Raw genomic sequence first — 18,184 nt, forward strand, 5'->3', positions numbered from 1 at the left:
ATCCTCTAATTAGGTTTCAATTTTATCAATTAAATTAATACCTGATTAGCAACAAAATCCTGCCATGCCTCGGCATTCATTAGTGTTCCTTCATTTGCCTGTAATACGACCCGGCTGGACAGGCATTTGCACATAAGAATGAAGATTAAAGTCAATATGTCTCCCTAAGTCCCAAAACACCAAGCTGAATCGCTAAATTGTTCCAACATTTTAATTGTATGACCCTTAATGACCTCCTTTAGCTTTCAAAAGCTTACGTATAAGCAGTGGCCATTTTTCCTATTATATTTCTTACTTTAATTTGCATATATATATATATATATATATATATATATATATATATATATATATATATATATATATATATATATATATATATATATATATATATAGTGTATTTATATATATATATATATATATATATATATATATATATATATATATATATATATATATATATATATATATATACATATACATACATATATATAAATATATATATATATATATATATATATATATATATATATATATATATATATATATATATATATATTTATATATATATATATATATATATATATATATATATATATATATATATATATATATATATGTATGTATTTATACAGTATACACACATATATATATACTTATATATATATACATATATATATATATATATATATATATATATATATATATATATGTATTCATACAGTATGTATATATATATATATATATATATATATATATATATATATATATATATATATATATATGTATATGTATATCTTCTTCCCAGCTTGTTCCCATTTTTATATGGGGTCGCCGTTGCGGATGAGCCGTTTCCATCTTTTTCTATTCTGCGCTTCTGCCTCATCAATCCCCTTCTCCTGTAAATCTCCTCTGACACAGTCCCTCCATCTCTTTCTTGGTCTCCCTCTTCTTCTTCTTCCTTGAACCTCCATCTCCATAGTATGTCTCCCAATGTGGTCCTCATCTCTCCTCATCAAGTGTCCATACCATCTCAGCCTCCCTTCCTGCACTTTCTTTGATATTTCCACCACCTTTGTCGACCCCCTTATGTAGTCATTTCTTATCCGATCCTCTCTTGTCACCCCAGACATCCACCTAAGCATTCTCATTTCTGCCACATCCATTTTCTTCTCCTCTGTCTTCCTCATGCTTGCTGTTTCTGTCCCATACAGCATTGTTGTTCTTACCACTGTCTTATGAAATTTTCCTTTCAATCTCAGTGGTATTCATATATATATATATATATATATATATATATATATATATATATATATATATATATATATATATATATATATATATTTGGGCTCAAGCCATGTCGTCCTGAAGGAAGTTCCTATAGTGTAGCTTCCTAGGGTATATTACAACTGCGGCGATATTCCCAGAGAATTTACCTTAAGGTACCCAGAATTCTAACTCCTGGAGCGAATATCCCTAATGAAAGGGATATCGCGACATATCAGAGGACGTATTCTTGACACGCCACATGGCAATCTCCACCCCAAACAGAGATAACACATCGAAGGGGTCAATTGGCAAGAAAACAAAAACGAGAAAGAAAAAGGGGGAGCCGCTCCCAAGGCTCCCTCTTCTCCCGTTTCGTAAGCGTGCATTGCGCCATTCCTGGCGCCATCTGTATTCCTTTTTGCGTAGCTTAACAACTCGGTGTTTTTTCCTGTGTTTCTCGCAAATCTAGGATTTATTCATCTTTTCATGGCTTCTCCAACTTCGTCTGCCTCTGATAAGTTGAGTACCATTTCTTTTATGTATAAATGTAGGGTCTTGGTAAATTTTAAAGTGATTAATAGTAATAATCTTTGTTACAAGAGCCGTTGCCTACCGGAGGCGTCATGGACGCTGTCGCTTGCTAGGTATGAGTTTTAGTTAGCCAGAGCGACATTCCCGGTTGTTTTGCTTTAATAAATTTTAGCTATTTAGCGTTACATAGGATTTCCTTTCTCGTGCTTTTAGTATTATTTTTGCGAAGTATATCGCCAACTCTGGCCTACGCTAGGCCATGTAGCCTAGTCGTTTGGTCTTAGTACTTTCCTGCATGATTTTGGATTTCCAAGTGTTTCAAAATTTTATTGAAGCTTTAGGCTGTTTTTTATACATTTAAGATTATGTTGATTATTTCCAAGATAGTATACGAGTGAGTTTCGGTGATTTAGGTAATCGATTCTCTTGATGCCTAGGCTAAGTTGCTTATGGAGCCTTAGTATACTTTCTCATACTCCCCGGTTGCTTTCTTTTCTTCGGAGAAGGTATGCAATCCCTTTCCCTCTGTTTAAGCCTTGGGCTTAACTCTAGTGGTTTATCTGAATTAACTTTCAATACAACTATACTGGGGTGTTACTGTACCTCCCTGTTCCAGTAAGTCTGGCTTCAGAGAGGGACAGAACCTCAGAGTTTTTAGTCTGAGTCTGTATTTGTCTGGCTTGGGGTAGAGTCTCCCTCGCTGGCCTGACACAGACATAGGAGGCTTAGCCTCCTTAGGTCACTGCCGAAGGTTTCTGTACGAGATGATTCCTTCTTTTGTGATCTAGCAGACTAATCCTTGTTGCTGTTCTCGGTGGGAGGATAAGATCCTTTCCCTGGGAGTAGCAACACCTTCCTTGCTTTGGTTCAGTGGGGGCTGGCAAGTATTGCTGGCCTCCCTCCTTGGATCTCCCTTAGGCTAAGATGAGTTTTCTTGGCTGCGGGTGATTCTTCACTAAAGCAAGGTTGGTAGGACCCTCTTTTGTCCCTTCCCCTTCTATCTCCGTAATGTCCTAGCCATTACAGTACTGTACGTCATTCTACATCTGGACCTAGGATAGGTTAGGATGTGGAATTGACTTAGTCCCTTGCCGGCCGGCAAGGGTCTTCTGCTTTGAGTGCTGCCCGGACCTCCCTTAGTCCCTCATCCATGTCTGCCTGTAGAGCCAGACGGCATTGGTCAGGAAGCCTGAATTATATTCTCCCCTTCCTTATAAGCACTCTTTCGGATTGCCGGGCTTGGAGGTAGTTTACGCTCTTATCCCGGCATCCATTCTGTTTTCTTCTAATGCTGTACCCGACACGTCTGCCGGCCTATGAGGCCGGCAGCCGGGCAGTCGTAGTCCTCTGGTTCTTTTGCTGCTGTCCGGCATCGGTTGTTTACCTTTGCCGGCTGGCTATTGTCAGCCCTTGTCTGCCGGTCGCTATGAGCAGTGGCCGGCAGTCGGGTACTACCTTGTGTAGTTGCCGGCTAGCAGTCATTTCCGGCCGACATTGGCTGTTGCCGGCCGGCACATGCATTTGAACCAGCGTTCTGCCGCCTTATAGCTGTTAAGTAGTATACTTTAAAGCTAGTTATGGTGACTTGCCGGCCGGCACATTACCTTCTATACTGTACCAGTATTCTTCAGTATAACATATACTGTAGGAAGAAAACTATAGTATAAGTTTTGGTACAGCACTGTGTGTTCTAACACTTTTGTGTTGTCTTGCACAGCCCTTTGGTGTTGCCTTACAGATAAGAAAGTGAGTTCTTTCTTGTCTATTATCCGGTATTTTAAAATCATACCTGAGGTGTGAGCTACACCTGTTTCCTCTGGAAACTTTTCATTGGTTACTCTAGGACAGATTAACCATACAGTATTATTATCTGGAAGGCTGCAACAATTGGTTGTGAAGGAAACACAAGTGTGTGTCTTTCCTTTCTGATTTGTTATGCTAAACTGTGCATATCCAGTGATACGTAGTTCACTTGATACTCATGGAAATTTCTTCTCTTTACCGGAGGACCATCCGAAGTACGGAATTGTTTTCTGCAACGTCCGCAGTAAGAACCTCTGCGGACATGAGTTTTGTAGGAGGCACGCAGCATGCGCTGTCTCCAAGGGTGATCTCCAGTATTGGGACCCTCAGGTATGTACCGTGTGCACTAACCTGATTACTGAGGCCTTTGATTCCCCTAGGACGGCGGAATCAAGGGATATAGCAAGGGAGAAGCTTCGTACCTGGGTAAGGGGCTTCCAGAAGAACACCTCTGGACCTTATCTTCCAAGTGAGAAGATGAGGGCTTACCTTTTCCCTAGGGCATCAGCTGATGCAGTGATTCCCTAGCCTCAAGAGGAAATCCCCCAAGTTCAGATCCAGGTGGATGCTGAAGTCGCGGTCGCCTTGCAAGACATCCAGTTGGACGACAGGATGTCTGACGTGTCCGAACGTCTGGAGGAAGACCTCCTGGCAGGAGCCCAGGATGAAGTTCAAGCCCCAGACATTGTAGAGGAAGAGGTCGACGAGGTGTCGGCTACTCCTGTTCAGATCCCTGAGCCTATTCCCTCAACATCATCCGCTCTCCCAGTAGAGCTGGGACAGGCCCTCGCCTCCATTGTTGGAATGATCCAACAAATGCAGAAGGAGAATCAGGAGAAGGCGGCTGCAATGGAACTGCAGATGCAGAGGCTTGCAGCATCACATGGGCCCCAGAAAAGGCTCAATGTGAAAGACCCTCCCTTGTGCTCAAATGCTAACCCGTGGAGGTATGCTGAGCACATGCCAATGACGACTGGAAAGATCGTCATCTCGGATAAGTTGGGTTCAGTTCCCCTAGAGGAGGTGGAATTCTGGCCCAGCAAGGGGTCATATCCGGACTGTTATGTCCGGTTGAGGAAGGAACCAGCTTCAAAGGAGGAGACAGAGCCGAAGGAGGTCATAGTGATGGACCATGCTAAGGTTCAACCTTTGCTTTCATCCTCGATGAAAGAGAGGGTCTTCACGAACTCAAAGGTAGCTGCAATGAGTAAGAAGCTCCCTTCCTTTGTGTCCTCTCCTGCTAGAGCCTTCCCCTTTTTACAGAAAGGGTTTGCGGCTGTACTAAAAGCAGTCGAGGTCGGCAAGCCTTGCCCCTTCCTGGAGGAGTGTAAACCCTTGTCGCTGGCCCTGCCTATGGACCACAAAGACTGGAAGGACATTCATCTTACCTTCTCAGTCGGGAAGTTGGAGGCTGATATTGCCGGACGTCAGTTCGGTGAGAACCTCCCTAAGCTGTCTGACTTTCTTTTGCGGAGAGAGCTCGAGACAAAAGAAAGACTGGCTGCCTCAATGTCTCTTCAGACTACTCTTGAGACGATGGCAAGTGACCCCAAGGTCCATGAAATGTTCATGGTGGTGGCCAAGACTCATCTGGCCACAGTGACGAAGGATCTTTACAGCTTCGTCAGGGCGAGGAGAGCTTGTAGGGAGTTCGTGTTCACCTCGGCTACGGTGAGGCACGAGCCAAGGAAACTAATATAATCCAACATTTGGGGCAAAGACCTTATTCCTAGCAAATTGGTCAAAGAAGTTGTTGATAAGGCCGCCACGGAGAATAGAAACCTTCTCCAGAAGTGGGGCCTGGCTATCAAAAGAAAGTCTTCCCCGGATGAGGGTCCTCAACCAAAGAGGAAGACTATGAGGACTAGGCTACTGCCTCGGCCAGCCAAGCCACTTAGACAGCAACAGCAACTGCAATTGCCATTGCCTTCAGTGCCCCAGATGGTGGCACAAACCCCGACCATATTCCAGTGGGTACCCCAGGCCGTGTCGACACAGTCCACGGCATTCAACCCAACGTTCGAAGGGCAGTCAACTTGCTTTCGAGCAAAGCCTAGAGGAGCAGCCAGAGGCTCGTCTAGGCGCCCCTCAAGGGGAAGGGGATTCAGGGGTGGTCGCGGTCAGGGAGGCAAGACCTCTGGACAGCAGTCCAAGTGAGATGATACCGGTAGGAGGGAGACTTCAGAATTTTCGGGATCGGTGGACCTTCGATCCCTGGGCCCACAGCCTACTCAAGAATGGACTGGGCTGGAGCTGGTACAGCACTCCACCCCCGTGCCCTCGGTTTTTCCAACACTTCACCCCCGTTCTGGAGGAGTACATCCAAGAACTGTTGGAGAAAAAAGTGATACGAAAGGTGAAGTCCATCAAATTCCAAGGGAGGCTATTTTGTGTTCCCAAGAAAGACTCGGAAAAACTCGGAGTCATTCTGGACTTGTCGCCCCTCAACAAGTTCATAGTGAATTGCAAGTTCAAGATGCTAACACTGCAACACATAAGGACCTTACTGCCCAAGAGGGCATATTCCGTCTCCATAGACTTGTCAGACGCCTATTGGCACGTCCCAATCAACCGTCGACTCTCCCCCTACCTAGGGTTCAAGCTAAAACGAAGACTATACGCCTTCAGAGCCATGCCATTCGGACTAAATATAGCCCCAAGGATCTTCACGAAGCTTGCGAGCGTAGCTCTCAAACAATTACGCCTAAAGGGAATTCAGGTAGTAGCCTACCTGGACGACTGGCTGGTGTGGGCACCATCCGAGACAGAATGCTTGTAAGCTTCCAGTCAAGTGATCCAGTTCCTAGAGTATCTAGGCTTCAAGATCAACAGAAAAAAGTCTCGACTTTCTCCATCTCAAAAGTTCCAGTGGCTGGGAATCCACTGGGACCTAATGTCACACCGTTTCTCTATCCCGGCAAAGAAAAGGAAGGAGATAGCGGGTTCTGTCAAGAGACTTCTAGATTCCGAAAGGATATCAAGACGCGAACAGGAGAGGGTACTGGGTTCTCTCAAGTTTGCTTCGGTGACAGACCCGGTGCTAAGAGCACAGCTAAAAGATGCACCCAGAGTTTGGAGAAGTTATGCATCAAACGCGCGAAGAGATCTGAGAAGACCAGTTCCGCTTCGGCTACGTACTCTTCTCAGGCCTTGGTCCCAAGCCAGACATCTAAAGAAGTTGGTTCTTCTTCAGCCACCTCCCCCGTCGGTGACGATTCACTTAGACGCCTCGAAGGAGGGATGGGGAGGTCACTCTCATCGGAAAAAAGTCCAGGCGACTTGGTCCAAGCTATTCAAGACCTTTCACATAAACTTTCTAGAAGCTATGGCAGTGCTCCTTACCTTAAAGAAAGTCTCCCCTCTTCACTCGATCCACATAAGGTTGGTGATGGACAGCGAGGTAGTTGTGAGATGCTTGAATCGACAAGGATCAAGGTCACCACCTCTCAACCAGGTGATGTTGGCCATCTTCCGATTGGCGGAAAAGAAGAAGTGGTATCTGTCGGCAGTTCACCTTCAAGGAGTCCGCAATGTGACAGCGGACGCTCTATCCAGGTTCACACCGATAGAGTCGGAATGGTCCTTAGACGCATGATCATTCTCCTTCATTCTAAGTCAAGTCCCAGAACTGCAGATAGACCTCTTTGCGACGAAAGACAACAAGAAGTTGCCCCTGTACTTGTCCCCGTACGAGGACCCCTTAGCTGAAGCAGTGGACGCGATGTCCCTCGACTGGAACAGATGGTCTAGGATTTATCTGTTCCCTCCTCACAACCTTCTGTTGAGGGTAGTTGTGAGATGCTTGAATCGACAAGGATCGAGGTCACCACCTCTCAACCAGGTGATGTTGGCCATCTTCCGATTGGCGGAAAAGAAGAAGTGGTAGCTGTCGGCAGTTCACCTTCAAGGAGTCCGCAATGTGACAGCGGACGCTCTATCCAGGTTCACACTAATAGAGTCGGAATGGTCCTTAGACGCATGATCATTCTCCTTCATTCTAAGTCAAGTCCCAGAACTGCAGATAGACCTCTTTGCGACGAAAGACAACAAGAAGTTGCCCCTGTACGTGTCCCCGTACGAGGACCCCTTAGCTGAAGCAGTGGACGCGATGTCCCTCGACTGGAACAGATGGTCCAGGATTTATCTGTTCCCTCCTCACAACCTTTTGTTGAGGGTCCTCAACAAACTGAGATCCTTCAAGGGGGTAGCGGCAATAGTGGCCCACAAGTGGCCGAACAGCGTGTGGCTCCCCCTGGCATTGGAACTACGGTTGAAGTTTCTACCGCTACCAGATCCAGTTCTGACCCAGCGAGTCCAGAAGTCGACTGTCTGCGCTTCATTACAGAAAACCCGGACCCTGCAGCTCATGATTTTCTCTCCCTAGCGGTGAGAAAGTGTTTCGGGATTTCAAAAGCCAGCATAAACTTCCTAGAGGAATATAAGTGCAAATCTACTAGAAGGCAATATGAGTCATCTTATAGAAAATGGGTGGCCTTTGTCAAGGCGAAGAATCCGCAGGAGATCTCGACAGACTTCTGCTTATCTTTCTTCATCCACCTCCATGTTTAAGGGTTGGCAGCTAACACGATTTCGGTGTGTAAGTCTGCTTTGACAAGACCCATTCTATATGCCTTCCAGGTCGACCTCGCTAACGTGATATTTAATAAAGTTCCGAAAGCCTGCGCTAGTCTCAGACCATCAGCACCTCCAAAGCCCATTTCATGGTCTTTAGACAAAGTTCTTCATTTCGCTTCTCTGTTGAGCAATGAGGAGTGTGCGTTAAAGGATTTGACCCAAAAAGTTATTTTCCTATTTGCACTCGCGTCCGGGGCCAGGGTTAGTGAGATTGTAGCCCTCTCGAGAGAGGGAGGTCGTGTTCAGTTCCTGGATGGGGGAGAACTGAACCTGTTTCCGGATCCTACGTTTCTCGCCAATAATGAGTTACCCACCAACAGGTGGGGTCCCTGGAGAATCTGCCCTCTGAAAGAAGATGCATCTCTTTGTCCAGTAGAATGCCTAAAGGTCTATCTTCGTAGAACTTCAGACTTCAAGGGTGGTCAACTATTCAGGGGAGAAACATCAGGCTTAAATTTATCTCTGAATCAACTCAGGGCGAAAATCACATATTTTATTCGCAGAGCGGATCCTGACAGTACACCCGCAGGTCACGATCCGAGGAAAGTTGCCTCATCCTTAAATTTCTTTAATTGTATGGATTTTGAACATCTCCGTTCATACACTGGCTGGAAGTCTTCCAGAGTGTTCTTTCGCCACTATGCGAAGCAAGTAGAGGAACTAAAGAGATCTGTGGTAGCAGTGGGTCGCGTCGTTAACCCTGCTGTTTAACTCTGCGAGGAACTGTGGTTTTAATTGGGACGATTAATTCCAGGGTGAGTGTGTAGTTACATGCTGTGCTATAAACTAAGTGAGGGCACTGAGTTGCCCACGTTGACTGTTCCATTTCCAAAGGTGAACCTAGCATAAGTGCAGACATGTGTGCCAAGCGTTTCTAACGCTAATGTGATTGATTAGTAATACAGATTTTTATGACTTTGATACCTCGGTATGTTGAAAGTGGCAATATGTTTTTTCTTTCAGATAAACAAGTTCTGTTTACTATCATACTTATGCTTAAAGTTTTGGTTATCCTCTTCTTATATATATATATATATATATATATATATATATATATATATATATATATATATATATATATATATATATATATATATATATATTTAATTGTTGTTAACCTGTCTATTTATTGTCTGTCAATAAACTTGTTCTTGAGAACCTTGCGTCTCCTTCACCTGTGTCAATTTATTGGTATAATTGAGCATTCATTCTATGTACTTTATCTGGGATAATTCTAATAGATTGTTCCTTTATGCAAGCTATGTTGCATTGGTTTATGCTTTCCCTTAACGGGAGGACTCCATCCCATAAAGGGACTGTGGCGGATTTACAAGTTTCCTCCTATGCGGATATAAACCTTTGTCCAATACAAGTATTGTGCGGAGAACTGGTCGATATTTCATATTGACGCAGTGGTTCTTCACAAATTGCTTTACTTAATATAGGGTGAGACCACTATAATGGCTTGCCTGGTATTCATACATAGGTATATGTACTCTTCGAGACTTTTCCAGAGTCTAGTAGGACTCTTCCCTCTAGGGGGAAGGAAGCTCTAACATGGTTTATGGTTAGTTGAAAAGATGTATAACGGTAACATCTTAGGTCTCTAGGTCTAGTCGACCGGGGAAAAATTACCTCCGGGGAGTACGGCACGTTCTGAGAATCCACAGATACAGTAATGCTCTGGTATACTTCCATCAGGACAACATGGCATGAGCCCAAAAAACAGTATCTGTAGCACCTCATATATCGCTACAAGGAATACAGATGGCGCCAGGATTGGCGCAATGCACGCTTACGAAACCGGAGAAGAGGGAGCCTTGGGAGCGGCTCCCCCTTTTTCTTTCTCGTTTTCGTTTTCTTGCCAATTGACCCCTTCGATGTGTTATCTCTGTTTGGGGTGGAGATTGCCATGTGGCGTGTCAAGAATACGTCCTCTGATATGTCGCGATATCCCTTTCATTAGGGATATTCGCTCCAGGAGTTAGAATTCTGGGTACCTTAAGGTAAATTCTCTGGGAATATCGCCGTAGTTGTAATATGCCCTAGGAAGCTACCCTATAGGAACTTCCATCAGGACGACATGGCCATCTCACCCAAAAATAGATTTCTCGCTTCGCTCAAAATCCGTTTTATATATATATATATATATATATATATATATATATATATATATATATATATATATATATATATATATATATATATATATATATATATATATATATATATATATATATTTGGGCTCAAGCCATGGCGTCCTGATGGAAGGTTCCTTTTTGGTAGCTTCCTTGGGTAAATAACTACTAAGATATTCCCAGAGAATTTAACCATAGGTTATCACAGAATTCTAACTTCTGGAGCGAGTATCCTAAAGGTTTCCCTTTTAAGACATCGTATATCAACAGGGGACGCATGTATTAACGCGCCACATAGCTATCTACACCCCGAACAGAGTTAATGCTTCGGTGTGTAAGGGCGGAGAATAGCTGGGAGCCGTTCCATAGCTAATCTCATCCGTGGCTACTTTTGGTACTCGAGACGTAAACAAACGGGCGCCATTGCTTAAATGACGTCACGTCCGTCTTCATCCTTTGCACAGTAGCTCGCCTTACTTAGACGGATTTTCCCTGTGCTCACTTTATCGTCTTGCATCTTTATCATGTCGCAACTTTCGGCCTCGCCTTCTTCTGGAAAGTTGAGTACAAGGTTCCAGTATTGTTTAGTTAAGCTCTGACCGTAAAGTAAATATTACTTTTCGAGATATTTGTTGTTTTGTGGCAGAGCTGTGCCTCTACCGGACCCGCCATTTTATGGCGTCGCTGTTTTTCTGCATGCCTTATTTAGTTAGCCACAACAACGCTTCCGGCCTTATTTACTAATCGATAATGTTAGTTTATTTAGTCTTCATAGCTAGGAACTTTTATATCGTGTTTTGACGCTTTTTTACCGGTCATCGATTGACCCCATACCAGTTGGCTACTATAGCCCCCAGGCCAGCGTGCCTATATTAGTGTTCATGCATGATTTTATCAGTGATCCTAGGCTTACTTATGAAGATAGTGGCATTATTTTACAATACTATTGACTGTGATGCAAGTGTTTTCGCCTTCAGGGACCATATAAGGGATAGGTTAGTTAGTGTGCCTTCCTAACCTAACCTACATGTAGGACCCCTATATGCTTCCTTCATCCCCCTGCCCTTGGGCATTCCCTCTGTGTAGCCTTGCTCCCCCTACCACGTAAGGGGATCAAGCTCTTATCAGAGTATGTTATCGCCTCTCTGTCCTCCTTAAGGGAATGAACCCCCCTTAGGATTGCGCCTGAGAGTGAGGAACGGCTAGTCTTTCCTCTATTGCTAGGACTAAGTCTACGACTTTCCTGCGATAGCGATATGTCTTCTATCCTTCCTAGTTCAGGACGTACATCCCTGCTCTAGGTTATGTTTTGGAAGGGTTATTCTGTACCTTGCTGAAACTGTACCCATGCACCGTTTCAGTCAGGCTGCCTTACCTTAGGTTAGGGAGTGTCCTCCCTTCCTTAGTGACCGCTCTGGTACAGAACCCCTTCCATGGAAGACTCTTCTCTTCTCCCCTCCCCACCTATCTCTTGTATAGCCTAGCCTATACTTAGGTTAGTCTATACCCATCTGTCCCCTGTCCTACAACTCCTCCTTAGGGTGGAGTGATAGGGGTACCTTGAGCTTCTGTGTGCAGTCCGCTCTGGTACATCTACCCTTCATAGTGTCCTATGGGGTTAGCCACTGGATGTGTTCTGTATGTAGGGGTCTCACCCCCCCCCCCTTGGGTGTCCCCTAGCCCTCCCTTGGGCTACCCTAGCTCCCGGTCCTCTGCGGCCCCTGCTTCTGGGTGATAGAGTCAGCCTCTATCATGGGTACACCCTCTCAGGGGGGATGTCTGGGAGTCCATGGCTGGACCCCCTACATCCCTCCCTCTGTCTCTTTCACTATCCGGGTGCTGGTCCCTTGCCGCCTCCACTGTCGGCGATACCCACCTCCTACCTTGGTGACTCACCCCATATCCCCGTGGCCGCCAGTCCTCCGTGTGCCGGGGGACTGCCGCCTGCCGCCGGCTTCCAGCCGATGGCTCTCCCCCTTCCTCATAGCTTGGTCGTCCGCCCGCCGGCCGGCCCCCGGAGTGCCGGCATCCACTGCCGGCAACCCGGTTCTGCTATAACCATCCTTGTTCCTGTCACCAATCCGGCAACCTCCGGCTGCCGGAGCCGTCGCTCCCTTTGCCGGCGTGCCGCCGCTGTGGCGGCGGCCGCCACCCTGGTATTACTCTTGACTTTTATATTGTCTGTCCTAATGCCAGAAACTCTGCTGGAGCGGCCTCCGGTGTGCCGGAGGTCTGCCGGAACCTTCCGGAGGCGTCAAGACGACTTGCACCCCCTTCTACTAGCTATCATCTAATACTGATAGCCCTACACTGCAACCAGATGGCTTGTTTACGTTAATGGATCAGTACCTTAGTACTGTTCTACTGGTAATCATGCTGTCTTCTTGCATTCTACAGATTTCCAGCATGCTGCGTGTATCTTAGCGCGGCTGGTTGCCGGAAGCAGTTACCCTTTGGGATCCTTTAGCCCCCTAATTTGGGACTGAGTGGCCTCAGTCCCAACCTTATCCTTGACAATTCCCATGGAATTCCATTTGCCCTATGGACTTCTACTGGAATTCTATCCTGCGCCTTCGGCCACCTCGGATTATCCAAGGATGAAGCTTTCGGTAACCAGCCGGGCGGGATGCACGGAGTATGTTTCTTTCCTATCTCAATCCTCTGTGCATCACACCCTTTATCAAGTTAAAATTAATGATTAATATTAACTTAGTTTAAGAGCCATTCTTATGACTCCCCCCATACTCATTTTCTCTTTCTTCCACAGGAGGAGCAGATGAAGTGTGACTTCGACTTCTGCGCTGTGAAACGCCCGCACTTCTACGGGCATACGGCTTGCAGGACTCACGCCCCTTGTGCTAACAAGAAAGGGGATTTGAAATTCTGGGACCCGCTGAACTGTACGGTCTGCCAGGCTCACCTAGTTGATGCCTTCCATAACCCTCCCTCAGCGGAGGTCAGGGACACTTCTCGGGATAAGCTACGCAAGTGGGTGCGTGGCTTCCAGAAGAAATGAGGTCCCTTTTGTTCCCAAAGGCCTCCCCTGATTCTGTGGTGCCCAAGGATTTGATCCCCACTGTCCAAATTACGGTGGAACCAGACGTAGTCATGGCCCAGTCCATGCACGAGTGCCACCTGGATTCCGAGGACGACGAACACATGTCGGATATTTCGGAGGGCACGGAGAAGACCCTTATGGCTCAAGGTGCGGAAGATGATGAGGACCAGGTGGAATACACTGAGTCGGAGCAAGAGGTCGCTCCTCCTTCCATCACCGCCCCTACTCCTACACCGACGGAAGTGTCTCTCCCGTCTACCTCCGCTACCCTGGAACCCATGCCATCCGCCCAAGAGATGTTCCGAATGATCAAAGCCATCATGGACGACAGGCTGAAAGAAAATCAGGAGTTCATCAGGTCCATGATAGGATCCAAAGAACCGAAGAAGATCTCGGTTAAGGATCTCCCCGCTTGCTCACACGCCAACCCATGGAGGTATGCTGAGCATATGGTTATCGGCAGGATCTTCGTTAGCGACAAGATCGGCACGGTCTCCCTGGAAGACGTGGAGTTCTTCCCAAACTTCGAGGCCTACCCGGACTGTTACGTCCGGCTTTGTTCTGAACCTGCCTCTAAAGAAGAGACCGAACCAAAGGAGGAGATAGTGTTCGATCTCGCGAAGGCCCAGGCTATGCTAGCCAATACGTTTAAAAGTAGGGGTTTTACCTGCTCTAAGCTTCCGGCCCTGAGCAAGAAGCACCCTACCTACGTCGCACCCGACGATGCAGTCCTTCCGTTCATGGAAAAGGCCTTCGCTGCGTGCCTCAAGGCTGTGGAAGAGGGAAAAGCCTGCCCTGCACTGGAGGAGTGCAGACCCTTCTCCATAGTGACTCCCCCCGACGCTCGACACTGGAAGGACATCCAGCATACTTTCGTGGTGGGAAAGCTAGATCCTGACGTCGCCGGACGTTAGTTTAATGAAGACCTCCCGAAACTCAACGATCACCTCCTTCGTCGGGAACAAGATACGAAGGAGAGGCTCGCAGCATCCATGTCCCACCAGGTCCAACTTGATATCATGGCCTGTGACACCAGAGTATCAGACCACTACATGGTACTCGCCAAATCCCACATGGCAACCCTGGTGAAGGATATGTACCACTTCATGAAGGCTCGGAGAGCCTGTCGTGAATTCGTGTTCGCAGGTGCCACTGTGAAACACGAACCCCGGAGGCTGATTTCCTCCAACATCTGGGGTAAACACCTCTTTCCTTCTGACCTTGTGAAGGAGATCACCGACAAAGCCGCCACGGAGAATAGGAACCTTTTCCACAAGTGGGGCATGTCAAAAAAGAGGAAATCCTCTCAGGACGACGGACCTCAACCTAAGAGGAAATCCTCCAAACAGAAACCCCAGCAGCGTCAACCAAGACGTCAGTTTCTGGGACCCGCTACTCCCCAAGTGGCAGCTCAGCCACAGCAGACCTTTCAGCTGGTCACCCAACCGGTCTTGTCACAGTCACCGGTTTTCACCCCTGCTTTCGAGCAACAGACGACTACCTTTCGTCCCAAAGGTAGAGGCTCAAGCAGAGGTGCAGGCAGAGACGCGTCTCGCCGTCCCTCCAGAGGCAGAGGAGGAAAGGGAGCTAGCGGCCGAGGCAGTAAGCCCTCGGGACACCAGAAGCAATGAAGTGCCTCCGGTAGGAGGAAGACTCCGCCAATTCCAGGATCGTTGGACCTTCGATCCCTGGGCACACAGCATCGTCAAGAAGGGTCTAGGCTGGAGTTGGACTCAACCACCCCCAACCTTCCAGCAATTCTTCCAACAATCAACCCCCCTTCTGGAAGAATATGTCTTAGATCTCTTGAACAAGAAGGTGATAAGGAAGGTAAAGTCCACCAGGTTCCAAGGGAGACTGTTTTGTGTCCCCAAGAAAGACTCCGACAAACTCAGAGTCATTCTGGACTTATCCCCCCTCAACAAGTTCATAGCGAACGACAAGTTCAAGATGCTGACTCTTCAACAGATAAGGAACCTTCTGCCTCGAGGTTCTTACACGGTCTCCATAGACCTGGCGGATGCCTACTGGCACGTTCCAATGAACCATCACGCTTCCTCCTACCTAGGATTTCGACTCCAAAGGAAAAGCTACGCCTTCAGGGCCATGCCCTTCGGCCTCAATGTGGCCCCTCGGATCTTCACAAAGCTGGCAGACGCCATAGTACAACAGCTCCGCCTCCGAGACGTCCAGGTGATGGCCTACCTCGACGATTGGCTAGTCTGGGCTCCATCGCCCGAGGATTGTTTAAAATCCTGCAGCAAAGTCACCCAGTACCTAGAACACCTGGGATTCAAGATAAACGTGAAGAAATCTCGCCTCTCTCCAGCTCAGAAGTTCCAATGGTTAGGAATCCAATGGAACCTTCAGTCACACCGCCTTTCCATTCCCCAGAAGAAAAGGAAGGAAATAGCAGGGTCTGTCAAACGACTACTGAAATCCAAGCGGATCTCAAGACGCCAGCAGGAACGAGTTCTAGGCTCTCTACAGTTCGCCTCAGTAACAAACCCAGTGCTTCGTGCACAGCTAAAGGATGCCGCGGGAGTCTGGAGACGTTCTGCATCCATCGCTCGAAGAGACCTCAAGAGACGGCTCCCAAACAGACTTCGACTTCTCCTCAAGCCGTGGTCGGAAGCAAAGGCCCTGAAAAGGTCCATTCCTCTTCAACACCCACCTCCATCACTCTACATTCACACGGACGCTTCGCTGGAGGGTTGGGGAGGTCACTCCCACCAAAAACAGGCTCAAGGCACATGGTCTCCCCTGTTCAAGACGTTTCACATCAACATCTTGGAGGCCATGGCGGTCCTTCTAACTCTGAAGAAACTCTCCCCGCCTCCCTCGATCCATATTCGTCTAACCCTAGACAACTCGGTGGTAGTTCGATGTCTCAATCGCCAAGGCTCAAGATCGCCCCAGATAAATCAGGTGCTTCTTCCAATCTTCCGTCTGGCAGAGAAGAAGAAATGGCACCTGTCTGCAGTTCACCTACAAGGATTCCGCAACGTGACAGCGGATGCTCTATCTCGGACAAGCCCGATAGAGTCGGAATGGTCTCTAGACGCAAGATCATTCTCCTTCATCTCTCACCAAGTCCCAGAACTTCAGATCAATCTCTTCGCAACGAGCGACAACAATCAACTTCCTCGGTACGTGGCAGAAGCAGTGGATGCCATGTCACTGGACTGGAACAGATGGTCCAAGATCTACCTGTTCCCTCCCACCAACCTTCTGCTGAAAGTCCTCTCCAAGCTGAGAACCTTCAAAGGGACAGCGGCCCTAGTGGCTCCCAAGTGGCCCCGGAGCAACTGGTACCCCCTGGTCCTGGAGCTGCAGCCCAAGCTGATCCCTCTCCCGGGCCCAGTTCTCTCCCAACAAGTACAGAAGTCGACTGTCTTCGCTTCATCATCGAAAATCAAGGACCTTCATCTCATGATTTTCTCTCCCTAGCCGCAAAGAAGAGGTTTGGGATCTCGAAGAAAAGTCTAGACTTCCTCGAGGAATACAAGACCGAATCCACAAGACGGCAATACGAATCATCTTGGAGAAAATGGGTCTCTTTCGTCAAGACAAAAAATCCTAAGGAAATCACAATTGATTTCTGCATGTCCTTCTTCATTCACCTTCATGGACAGGGATTAGCAGCCAATACGATTTCGACTTGCAAATCAGCCTTGACTAGACCACTATTATATGCCTTCCAAATTGATCTGTCCAGCGACATCTTCAATAAACTGCCGAAAGCATGCGCTCGTCTACGCCCAGCACCCCCACCGAAACCGATCTCCTGGTCATTGGACAAGGTGCTCCATTTCGCCTCCAACTTGGATAATGATTCATGCCCTCTCAAGGATCTGACTCAGAAAGTTATATTTCTCTTTGCTCTTGCCTCAGGAGCCCGAGTCAGCGAAATAGTGGCATTGTCAAGAGAAGAGGGTTATATCCTGTTTACTGATTCAGGAGACATTACCCTCTCCCCGGATCCGACGTTTCTCGCCAAAAACGAATTACCCACCAAAAGATGGGGCCCCTGGAGAATATGTCCCCTGAAGGAAGATGCCTCTCTATGCCCAGTAGAGAGCCTCAAGGTCTATCTTCGCAGAACTTCGAACTTTGGTGGAGGCCAACTCTTCAAAGGAGAAACATCGGGCAGCGACCTGTCACTGAAACAACTAAGAGCGAAAATCACCTACTTCATTCTCAGAGCGGATCCTGACAGTACACCCGCCGGTCACGATCCTAGAAAAGTTGCATCGTCTCTGAATTTCTTTCAGAGTATGGACTTCGAAAGCCTTAAAAGCTTTACAGGCTGGAAGTCCTCGCGTGTTTTCTTCAAACATTATGCGAAACAAGTGCACGAAGTCAAACATTTTGTGGTAGCCGCAGGTAGTGTTATGAAACCTGCACCTAACTCTGCATAGAACAGCGAGTTACTTGGGACTCTAACTCTTCAGGTGCCTATGTTGACCCTCGAGCGATACATAGTGATGTCGAAAACACTTAGTGCTTTCTTATAACTGTTCTTATCCCAGGTGAAATGTCATAGTCGTCACACAAGCGCCGCATGCCTAGAGCATGATGTGTTTTAATTGAAGACTGACGTTCCTCGAGAACGAGTGCCTACTAATAAATTTGAAATTCCCTTTCAGATTCAAGAGCAAGTCTTTATTACTATGTACATTATAATTCACTGTAAATTAACTTTACTTATTGCTGTAATTTATTTTAAATTTTCTGCAATTGTGAAATAAAA

Source organism: Palaemon carinicauda, chromosome 3 (genome assembly GCF_036898095.1).
Source record: "Palaemon carinicauda isolate YSFRI2023 chromosome 3, ASM3689809v2, whole genome shotgun sequence".
NCBI lineage: Eukaryota > Metazoa > Arthropoda > Malacostraca > Decapoda > Palaemonidae > Palaemon > Palaemon carinicauda.